Source organism: Pteropus medius, unplaced genomic scaffold (genome assembly GCF_902729225.1).
Source record: "Pteropus medius unplaced genomic scaffold, Ma_sr-lr_union100, whole genome shotgun sequence".
Classification (NCBI taxonomy): domain Eukaryota; kingdom Metazoa; phylum Chordata; class Mammalia; order Chiroptera; family Pteropodidae; genus Pteropus; species Pteropus medius.
In genome coordinates this window covers 15,216,452-15,228,074 of record NW_024340699.1, presented here as the reverse complement: position 1 = coordinate 15,228,074, position 11,623 = coordinate 15,216,452, and the positions used below count along the sequence as shown (strand labels likewise).

The 11,623-nt window shown below is 58.0% G+C and overlaps 1 protein-coding gene across 6 annotated transcripts in view; it reads right to left on the bottom strand.

Annotated features, from left to right (window-relative positions):
- Positions 1-11,623, bottom strand: part of CARD11 (caspase recruitment domain family member 11) — a 90,533-nt gene that overhangs the window by 32,496 nt on the left and 46,414 nt on the right. Inside the window, exons 1-2 of one of the 6 annotated variants that reach the window (XM_039878913.1) lie at positions 11,428-11,544; positions 417-530 (exon numbers count right to left, since the gene is read on the bottom strand). The exons of 2 other annotated variants lie outside the window; for them this stretch is intronic. The gene's annotated coding sequence lies outside the window, so the exon portion shown is untranslated. Of the gene's footprint in view, positions 1-416; positions 531-9,712; positions 9,828-11,427; positions 11,571-11,623 lie in introns of those variants that run through there. 3 more of the 6 variants (XM_039878920.1, XM_039878911.1, XM_039878925.1) reach the window with 3 other exon arrangements.

The window sequence follows — 11,623 nt, the reverse complement described above, 5'->3', positions numbered from 1 at the left end:
TCATCATCATCATCATCACCATCATCACCACCACTGCTTTATAGCCAAGGAAATCAACCCCAGGGGAGTCAGAGTCATAATTAGCATAGAAGGCAGGATTTGGACCCAGGGTTCTCTGACTTCCTCTTAATCACCACTATACAGACCCTAGAATTATCTTTTTTTTTTTTAAAAGTCTGCTTTTTAAATGACTCTCATCAGAAAGCGTATGTACAAAAGCTCCCTGAAATACCACTTCGACACACCAGCATAAGACAGAACTAAAACTGAGTTCTAAGAGGGCAGATATTGCCTCAGAGTCAAGAAGAACAACTATTGCTTCGCAGAGAAAGGAATGGGTCACTTCGGCGAGCTATCAGTGTGTAATTCAAACCTAGTGGGTGAAGCCCGTCCATCAGCTGGCAAGCAGGACTCACTTGGTTTGTGCTGCTTCCCGCTTAGGAGTGACGAAAGCCTGAGACCACGCGACGTGTGAGCGCTGTCCCCATGAGGAAGGACGTGAGCAGGTGAGACAAACTGATCCAAGGAGTCTGCAGGAAGCAGACAACACACAGAACAAGATAAAACTTTAAAAAGCATGATTTGATAATGACAATCCATCAACAGATTAGATAAGATATTGTATCCATAAAACAATATTAAGATGCTATAAAAAGGGAACAAGGAATGAATTCTTGGCAATTAAAATAAGGTAGCAGATATTCATAATTTGTAGGAGATTTGGAAGATAAAGTCGAAGAAATCTCCCAAAAACCTGACAAACAGTGAAGAGGAGGAAGATGAGAAGGGAGAGGGACGAGGTCAACTTAGAAGGTCTAAAATCCAATAAACAGACAGACACCCTGGAAAGAGATTACAGAGGCTGTATTTCCTTTCTTGTACATCTTTTGAGGATATAATATAAATTAAAAGATGAAACGATCAGAGAAATAATATTGGAAGGTTCTCCAAATGTAAGAACACGCGTCTCCAGAGTTAGAGACTTGGAGCAAAATCAGTGGAAAAGAATCTTCTCAGAAGATCACTAAGAAAGCGCAGGCCACCGGAGCACGAGAGAAAAATGACGTTTCCGCACAGAAAACATCGGTCATCCGCAGAGGAAGGGACGCAAGTTTGGCCTCAGACCTTTTCATATCAACACCCGAAGCTGGAAGACAGTAAGGCCACGCCTTCACATTTTTTGATGGAAAATGCTTTTTAACCTAGAATTGTAAACCCACCCAAACTATTATGTGTGAGAATCTAATGGAATGATTTTCAGAGAGGCGAATGCTCTGAACATTTTCTTAGGGAGCTACCGGAGGACACGCTCTAGCATGACGACGACGTGACAATACGGAGGAAGGGATGGGGCCCCGGAAACGGCGAAAACCCCCCCCAAAACGGACGGAGCATTGAGGAAAGTCCAGGGCAACTGGGATGCCGCTGCCCAGGCTCGGAGGGCTCATTCAGGGAGGCTGCCAGGAGAAATGCCGAATGGCTGTCTAATATAGTTGATAGCTTAGGGAATAATATTGTTAGCAAAAGACAGGTCCGAGAATCAGGGGGAAAAAACATTCAGGACAGGTACATAAAAACAAAACAAAACAAAACAAACAAACCTCAGCGAATGAAAAACGAGAAACGCAAAAAACAAAAAGAAAGGAAAACATAGCCACGGCATGCAAATTGCCTCAACGTGAACAATGTTGACCACGTAACACAAAAACCGTGAGCTCCACAGATCGCGAGAAGGGAGGGAGGGGTGCGTGCAGCGGGGCACCCATCGAAGGCAGCTGCGTCCTCGTCTGCTCCACACTGCGCCACCAGGTAAAGCCGCGCAGCAGCGGCAGCGGTGAGCGGTGACGCGAGCACGTTGCTCAGAAAGAAAGACATAGGTGACAGAAGCGAACGATGAAGACGAGTCGGAAGTGGCGGCCTCCGGGGACCGGGACCGGGACGCTGATGGCCACGGAGGGAACCGACGTTTCCATTACAAGCCTGCTTCGCTGTTCAACTCTGCGCGACATGCGCATTATCTCGGTGGAAGATTAATAAATAACATGCCAAGAGCTGGTGACACGGATTCCCGAGGTGTGAAGAATCGGTTATGTCCCTTCTCTGCACACGGCCACCTTCCGTCTTGTGCAGTGCTTGTCGGACGGCTCACCCCTTCATAAGCCAGAGGTGCTGACCGTGTGCTGGCCACTTCACAGATGCCACCTCACGTAACCTTCACAGATGTGATATGATAGGTTCTGTCGTCCCCATTCTGTGATGAGGAGGCGGGATCGGATCGGAGAGTTACGCAACGGGGTGAGATCCCAGAGCCACCCCGTGGCAGAGTGCGGGTTCCCACTGGGCCCTCACTGACTTCATGTCACCCGAGCTAATTAAACTGGAAATGGGCACGGCTCACGCTTATTAAGCGCACACCTAATCTAACCGGTTAGAGCCCTTGCATCCCAGGCTCCCTTCTTCCTCTTCGCTGCTTTCCTCTCCCATTTGGCTGGAGCGCACCCTCTAGCAGCTGTCTATGAAAAGGTGCAGATGCCAGGTGGGTCATCTCGTTGAACGCGACCACTCTGCGAGGTAGCTGCTGCCCCGCCCCGTTTTATGGAAGAGCGAACAGGTTCGAGGAGGTGCGGCCACCTGCCCCGTGAGTCCCTCATCTCAGCCCCCACCACGGAACTCAGCGTGGGGCCTGCTCTTAGTGGGTGCTCAAGACGTATTTGTTGGGTGAACAAATACAAATCAAATCCTGAAAAAATAAACCACGAGGCTGCTGTTACTTCCGATGCAGAGTGCCAGCGACGTCCCTGTGGGACAGACACCCTCTCCCTCAGGCGTCACCCAGTGCAAAAGCTCAGGGACCAGGTTGGGCTCGACGGCCCGCTGGACAAATGCAGGTCTGGTTAATCGCTCTGCCCGGACTGGAGTGGGCGGCTCGGGACAGAGGGTGTAATTATTCCAGTGAAGCCGCCACTTAATTGAAAAGACTTCTGGCAAAAAAAGGGAAAAAAGTTATTTAAAAGGACGATCTACTGCCCGTGAGAAGGGACTGGGGAGACGCGGGCACACACCAGCACTGCGGCCACCCCCGTGTCGCCAGCCCTGGGACGAAAGCTTTGCGGGAAGAACAGAACCGTGCCTTCCCGTGCGCCCCCCTCACTCCCTGTCATTGCTCCGAAAAGGGCACTCGGAAGCAGCTAGCAGGGTCCTCCTGCTGGATTCTCCCTCGTACCCAGTTCACTTTTCAACTGACCTCTGCCTACCTCAGCTCATTCAACCGGAATATTGAGATGCTATTATTTCCCGTCAATTACCACGTGCCGGCAATCAGCGGAGCTCGGCTGGTACGGATTTTGAAAGCAGCAATTACCGTTGTAAGTTCACAGCGGAGTGGCAGACACTGCCAGCTGCTGACCCGCTATCCATTTTCTCTTACTCACTAACAGCACCCAGGTTTTGTTGGGAGCCTTGCTGTGCCCGCCTAAAAAACTGTGTTTCTAGCCTCCCTTGCCGCTGGAGGTGGCTGCGCGACACGGTCCTGGCCAGTGAGACGTAAGCGTGTTTCTAAATGAGACATCAGGAAGGCTCTGTGGGGCAGGGGGCAGAATCAGGTGAGCAGAGGCTTTTATTTGTCCCTGTCTTCCTACCTGGAATGCGGATGCAATGCTCTGAGGCAGAGCAGCTATCTTGTGAGCATGAGGACAAAGGATGCCTAGGCTGCTCAAAGGACTTTGGGTCCAAGCTAGCCTTTGAGTGCTTAGTCCCTGAGAAGAATAAAATCCCTAATATGTATAAAACTCGGATTTTGTTTCTATCACTTGCAGTTAGGAAAACCATCCTAACAGATACATGTGACAAATAAGATCCAAGCCATCTAAGTCACCTCGATCTCAGCCACAGACCCTGAGCCCTATAATCTGAGCAGCTGATGCCTTATCTTTTCGTCCCCGTTCCTTTTTTTCTGGCTACGAAACCAGAGGAAGCAGGCGATCAATAAAGGCTGAATACTGGCTGTGAGCGGAGCGCTGCGGGGCACAGAGGCAAACGGTCTTTAACCCCCGAGGGGTTACGTGCTGCGAGGAAATGAGGCCTGGCCCGGGACAGCAGCGAGCAGACGACACCCGCACCGGTTCGCTCAGTGGCTCCTGGCCTGGGGTGCGTGGGCAGGAGGGTCTGCCCCAGCCACCCGCCATGGCCCTGCCTCGACCCCTGGGCCAGGCCCGCACTTTCCAGCTCCGGCGTCCACCACCCGCACCGGAGTCCATGTCTTCTCTCGCTTGGCCCTCACCCTTCCCCGCGTGCCCATGCCCGCCCCTTCTCCCGTTACAGCCGAGCTTCTCGGCCACCAGCGCGGGCATGCCCTGTCCGCCAGCCCAGGCCACTGCCCGCCACCCTGGCCGTCTCCGCAGCCTATAATATCTACACCTGGGGCTCCTCAAGGTGCGCCATCATCTACGTTCAGGTGACCGGGGCAAAGGGCCCATGGTTCCTGTGGAATAAAATGTCTTGATATCTTTTATGAAAAGAGGCGGCACCATCAGTAGGAATTCGGGATTCGGGGGTCGGGGTGGCGCGTGACACATCCACCGAACCCAGGGACCAAGCACACGGCCACTTCAAGCCCTCCTTGATCGCCAGGCCCTGCCACACGTCCACGCTTATCCCTTAGCGGCTTCCGACGGGCACGAGGCAGGGAGTCTGGGAGCCCGCTCTCCGCCCCTTCGGCTCCTGTCTGCGGGGAGCTTTCGAAAAAGCAGGATTAGGGATGACAGATTGAAAACATTCTGAAATGCGTGTCGATTTGTCGCACTGGCTCCCCACAAGCGTCCGCTCCGTCTGGGTTCCTGAGCTGTGTGCACGGCGAGCTGATGGCAGCCGTGGCTGTACCGCCTCCAAACCCCGACGCCAGAGCGAGGTCACCCTCTGCGGCCATGGGGGGCAGCCGGGGAAAGACGCCGGTCTTGGCCATGACGAAAGGCCTTCTCCCCGTGGCCGCCTGGCGGTCCGCCCAGCAGATGCACCTTCGCCACGGGGACCAGGACGTCACCGAGACCAGCAGCTGGTTCCGATTCCGAAGCCCTCTGTGCTTTCAGAGACAGACCCTTGGCTTCACCTGTGAGCTTGATGACATTCTCTTTCATTGGCATATTTGTCAAAGTCTCGGCCACCGTGTTAGTATCTGGGTTAGTATCTGGGTTAGTATCTAACTTGGAAATTCCATGGTCCCTCTTCAAATTTGTCACACTGGTCCCAAGACTTGGTTTGCAACCATGCTATCTAGCACGTGGTGGGTTTTCAATAAATGTCTGCTAAGCCGCACGCTCTCGCGACCTCAGGCTTAATGATAAAAACATCCCATTGTCACGGAAACATGTTCAGCCTTCAGTCAACCGAGAAGAACTCGGGGAGAGCCGGTGATTCGGACGAGCCAGGCTGGTGCCCTGCGACATCTTGCCCGACCGTCCTTGTGCCCCCCACGCATCTGCCAAGTGAGCGGACCCACGAAGCTCCTCCCAGAGTCCAGCGCGGGGAGCTGGGCTTTCTACTCCACAAAAGCGAGCCCACGGGATGCGCAGAGCACGCGGCCTGCTGCATGAATCGCAGAGAATTAGATTCCTGCACGGGAGCGGGGAGGAAGCCGCGAGCTACCTGCTGGCTTTGGGAATTGGAGAGGCGGTTTGGAACGGGCAGAACTGGACAGGGGAGAAGGGCCCGGCCCTGGACTTGATCATTAACAGGCAGAACCCAGCGGCCCTGAGGATCGTCTGCGTGAAAAGGCTGGGCCCTTGAGTTTCACAGAGAAGGTCACCCGCACCATCAAATAAGAGCCCCACTCGGAGAGCAGCCAAGAACGAGGACTGGAAAATTCTGAGGGGGCCACGTGGCGACTTAAACCTTCCCCTCCACCCCCTTCTCATCTCGCTTGGCTGGCGCTGGAATCCCACGGGGGCATGAGACAGGTTAAATGGCATTGCGGGCGGCCCGAGGCCAGGACGCCCGCCTGGGGGACATCTGCCCAGTTCCGTAATGAGGACGCTTCAGAGCAGACGTGGCGCAGGACACGGGGAGCCTGCTCGTCCACTCGTCACTCCCTCGATTCTACATGACTCGCCGCACGGTAGAGAAACTGGCTATGAGGGAGTTCAGGAGGAGGAGAGACAAGGGCCAGTGAGACGCGGCGACACATTTAGGGTGTTCAGAGCAGAGTGAGGGCAGCACGCGAGGAGAGGGGACCTTGAAGGGACGAGGGCAGGGAAGCCTCGCAAGTCCATGGGGAGAGAGGGAGGGACGAAAGGTGGGCGCCGACAGGTGACGAGGCAGAGGAAGAGGCTTGTCTGGACGAGGCCTGGTCTGGCTGGCGTTTGAAAGGGGAGCCTCAGCAAACCAGAGGCGCAGGAGAGGCTGGGTCGCCCCGTGCCGCCCGGATGCAGGTGCCGCCAGGGCCCAGGGCCGGTCCCAGCTGCATCGTGTGTCCTCTGGGGCCTCGGCCCCGAGAGGCACGCAGAAGCGGCACCGGTCCCCTGCCGCGTTCACGAGCATGGAAGCATACTTAGAGGCGACGTGGCAACTACTTTACAACGCATTTCTAGTTGTGGGGCGGTCCATTTTATGAAACGCCGTGGGAACCGGCAAACGTAGTAACTGCTAAGCACGTTTCCTGTGTTTGAAGGTAGCTTGGCCAACACTGCAGTCAACTAGCAGATGGGAGCCTGGAGGGGTGGCGACTTCAGGTTTCCTGCGCGGGAGCAGGGCCGCGGTGCTGGGCGCGGGGCCGTTCCCGCCTCCCGCCTTCTAACTCTCCCGTCATCATCGTCATCATCGTCAAGGTCACTACCACCTGCTGAAGTGCGGGGTGGGGGGCGGGGCGCCCTGAGGGGAGGCCGGAGGCTGGCTGGACACGGCGCCCAGCACCTGTTTCTGCAGAGACCTCCAAGTCCGGGGCAGACGCGGGGCCGCGAGCAGCAGCGTGAATTTTATGTGGACCGCAGACGTCCTTACTCCCCTCCGAGGTTCAAGGGCTGGGGTCAGGCCTGTCTCTTCTCACCCATGAGGACACTGGGCAGACGTCTGGGCCGTGGAAGGAAGGAAGGGGGCGTGATCTGAGGACAGGCGATGGTGAGTTTGCTAAGCCGCCCTGTCTGTGAAGAGTCCGTCGGCTGTCGGCGCCGAGTTGGGGGGGCTGGCATTCCGGGTGCGGGGCGCCCACACATGGCAGGTGGTGCTCCTGCCCTAGAGAGGTCATACTCCGTTGTGCCTGTCGGCGTGAGGTGACGTCATTGCCCCAAAAGAAGGATGGCGGGAATTCTTCCCTAACCAGAGTTAAACCGAGAGACCGTTGCATAGAGACCAGACTGACGGCTTCTGCCTGTTCCGGGGACGAGGACACGTCCCAGGGCTTTGAACTCCTGCTCGGCCTCCCGCAGCTGTGAGGCCTCGGGCACGTGGCGTGACCTCTCTGGGCCCCCATTTAAAACTGGACAAGTGGCACTTACATCTTAAGGCTGCCGCAGGGCACACGGCAGGCGCTTAATCAATGTCGCTTAGTCCACCCCTTCCGAGGCCGGCGGTGAACTCGCGGACGCCCTGGAAAATTGCCTCCACCCCGAACGGAATCTTGGAAGAACCGAAAAGGTCTGGCTTCGACCTTTCCTCCGGGCTTCCCGCTTGCAGCTCACCCACCCGTCGGTCCCCCTGCCGCTTGTGACTCCTGGGCAGGGACCGTCCCATATGCTCTCGCACGGCCTGCAGCCCATGAGACTTCTCCAGGAGGCGTTTGACGTGCACGACGGGTAAGCGCTGTCTCCTTTCCTCGCTGCTGCGGACAAGACCTGGGGTCCACAGGGGTCAGAGTGTCACCATGACGGCCTGTGACGGGGTCGCCTGCCTTCCCCCACACCCGGCTGGTTTCGCTGTGTCCCGAGCACGCATCTGCCTCGTCCTGCCGGCCAGGCACGTGCCTGCCATTTCTGACCCGCGGACAGAGCTATCACGTCACCACCTTCGCTGGGTGGGACACGGAAGGCCGGCCCCTCCTCCACTGCCGGCCGGAGGACTCCTCCTGGGCGGCGGGCGCCCCACACCGCGTGGGGGTCGGGGCCACGGCCATTTCTGCGGTGGACTCCGCCCCGGGCACCGCCAGAACCCGAAGGCCTTGGTGCTCACAAGGCGAGCCCGCCCCGGCCACTGGCGCGCTGGTCCGTTTGGTCGGAGGAATCCTAATTCTACGAAAATCGACAAGCCAGCACCAGCCAGTGTCCTCTGCAGTGAGCCCCACACGTCACCCCTTGTCGCATCAGGTGACAGGAAGTGCACAGAAACGTCTTCACCGGCTCCACTTCCTGGACCAGCGGCGCGGGACGCCTCTGGCGCTGTGAGTGTCCGACGCCCAGTGGGCACTCAGCCTCAGAGACGGGGACAGGATGACTCAGGAACAGAACCCACAAGGGCGGAGGCGGGAGAGGCGAAGGAAAACGCCCGCAGCTCCGAAGAGCCGGAGCGGCCCTCCGGCCTCCGCGGATGCTGCGTGGTCCTGCCGACGTCCGGCTGGCTCCCTAAGCTGGGGCCCGGGGGAAGGTGGCTCCGTGTCCTCGGTCCCGGGAGACTGTGGCCCCGCTTCCCCGGAGAGAAGGGGCCATCGCGGTGCCGGCGACGGGGAGCAGCGGGACACGTGGGGACTTTTAGTTTTTAGCTGGGCTGTCTTACTGCCCTCCAGGAAAGTGACGCATGGTGACAATGGAAACGGAGGAAGCGCCGGTGCACGCCCGGACACGACGGGCCTCGAGAGCAGCAAGACGCGTGCGAGCAGGCGGACCCAGAGGGCCACGCGTTTTGTGAGCCCATTTACAAGAAGTGTCCCCAACGGATAAACCCAGAGACAGAAAGCGGGCTGGGGGTGGCCCGGGGCCGGGGAGGGGGATGGAGCGGTGACCGCTACCGTTTACGGGGTTTGTTTGGGGTGACGACAATGCCCTGCAACCAGACAGAGGTGCTGGCTGCATGACACTGTGAATGTGCTAACTACTACTGAATGACTCACTTTAAAAAATGGTGAATTTTCTGTTATGCGAATGCACCAAATAAATAAAATAAAAACCACAAAATGAATCGATAGAAATCTATTGCAATAGATCAATAAGACAAAGCTACGTAATATAAACAGCTATATTTTCTTGAGCACACGTGTGGGGCCGGTCCCGAGCCAGCACGAACCCCGAGCCTGAAGCAGCCCTGCCGGGAAGGAAGCCATCCCCAACCCTGAGGACGTAAGACGGCGAGGCCCGGGGAGGGGGCGCCCCAGGGTGAGGCCGGGCCTGAGCCCGCGAGGCGAGGCGAGCACCGAGCATGCGCTTCCTCTGCATCCCAGTGGCTTTGGAGCCTGAGGCCCTGGAAGCTGTGGGAATCCGGGCAGTGACGTCTGTCCACGGGCTGCGGTGTCGAGGACACAGCCGAGAGGGACCAGGGCAGCAGAGGAAGGCGGGGCGCGGGCCGGGAGAGCGGACGAGGACGGAGAAAAGGGAACAGGAACTCAGAGCCCTTTTCGGTGCCTCCAGGTGCATGGCCCCGAAAAGGGAAGAGAAAGGGAGCGAGACAGGCAAGGGCGGGGGCGGGGGGCGGGGGCGAGAGGGAAAGCGGGCTCCGGCGGGGCTGCCTGCGCGGCTCGGGCCGAGGGCCGCGGAGCGTCTTGCACATGAACTTGAGTCGTCTCCCTCGGCCAGCTCACCTGTTTGGAAGCCTTGAGCGAGCCTGAGATGTGAAAACACAGAGACTCACATTTTCCGCGCAGCTGTGAGATACGAAGACTCAGAGGGCAGCGTCCCAAAACATCTCAAGATGACGACGCTGATTTTCCCCGTGAGCAGAGAGTCCTGCAGCCGGCCTGGCCTCCCTCTCAATCCTCTGCCTGTAGAAGTGTCTTCGGATGAACTTGTCGGGGTGGGGGCTGGTGGGCGTTTCTTCTCACTTTCTCTATTACCAGGCACCAGCGACACGAGACTGTTTTTCTGCCGGTGTTTTTCGCTGCCTACACAGTCGCGATGGAGAGACTTTACCGAGCCTCAGAGTAACGGCGGAGGAGCTTGGGACTCTTTAAGCTCAGAGAGAATCTCTAGCTTCTTGCCAGGAAAGCTTATCAATCACATGCACGCCCGAAAGCCTTTTTATTCCGGGGGGGTGGCGGGTGCGGGGAGTGTCAAACGATGCAATCGCCAGTAATTAGATGAGGCCCCGTCAGAACTGCACCCGGACACGCAGAGCCGGCCTCAGAGGCTGGAGGTTGTGGCAAACTACCTGGCCGCGCTGACGTCCACTCTCTGCTGGCCTGTGACGGGCTCTGTAGGAAGCCAGGCTTGAAGGCTGGCCGCCCAGCGTCACACCGGCATGTCGCAGGCCAGGCCGGACTTCGCCCACTGGCAGGGAAACTTTCTGCGTCGAGGCGAGGGGTGTTATCTGCTGGTGACTTTGGGACACCATGAATTTATCACTCGCTTCTCATTTTAAAGGGTGCCTCTACACCCCAGCCGACTTCTTCCAACCAGTGACGTCGCCTCAAAAAGTAGACTACGTCTGTAATGAGCAAAAGAACCCCCCATGGGGGCTGCTGCGAAAGTTCCCTCGAGCCCGCGGGGCTTCACGGCTTCCTGGCGCATTTCGTTAGGAATCCAGGACCTTCTCAGAGGCCTCTAGGAGACCCTGGTGGGAGTGAGCTTCCCCTTGGGGACCCTGGTGCCTCTGCCTCCTGGCGAACCATTCGCCCAGGCTGCGCCTTTGCCCCCCGGAGTGTGGATCAAGGTCCCCTTGGGCGAACTGTGGGACGACGTTGCCACACGGGACTTTAACAATCGCCGAGGACCTGACTGAAAGGCACCCCCTGGGGAGGGCAGCAACCCCGGAGCGGGCGAGCCCGCAGGGCTGCGAGCGCCAGGTCACGGCAAGGGCCCGGCTTCGGGGGGCAGAGATACACCCACTTCCGCTCCACTCGGCCGGGGCTGCGGGCACCTCACTGCTTCACTGAGAACGCCCTCTGTGCCCTCGGCCACTGCTTAGCCCTCTGCACCGTCCGCCCCCATCAGAAGCCAGCCGGGAAATCCCGCACACCAGCACAGGACGCTGCCGTCCAAATCGGTGGCCGGGCACTGACAGCCTTCTCCGGCCCCACCCCGCACCCTGTGCCGTCCAAGTCCGAGTCAAAGCTGCAGCTGTGGCCGCCGAGTACTGGCCGAGGACCCGCCGAGGACCCGCCGCATTAGGAAATGATGGAAAGGAAGGCGCGAAGCCATCGGAGCATGTGGTGTGGACGAGAGCAAGAGAAACAGGTGTTGGGGTCTACACAGCGGCCCCCCCGAACTGCTCCGAGATTCGGAACAGCATGTGGCTGCACCACCTCGGTGCACGCATGCCTCCGAGGAAAAGGCCCGGCCGGCTGGGACGCGTACTCACGTGTGTGCAAACCGGCTCTGCCCCGGCCTGGCTGGAGGTCTCCCCGTGGTCCTCCGAAATTCCCTGTCCTCAGGCCCCCAGAAAACGCTGATGCTGCGGGGAGCACGGCCTCCCTCGGAAGCGCGCACGACACCCCACTCCGAAGCCGCCTCTATTTTTAGCAGGGGCAGAGGTGGGGGCTGGGGTGGGAGCTATA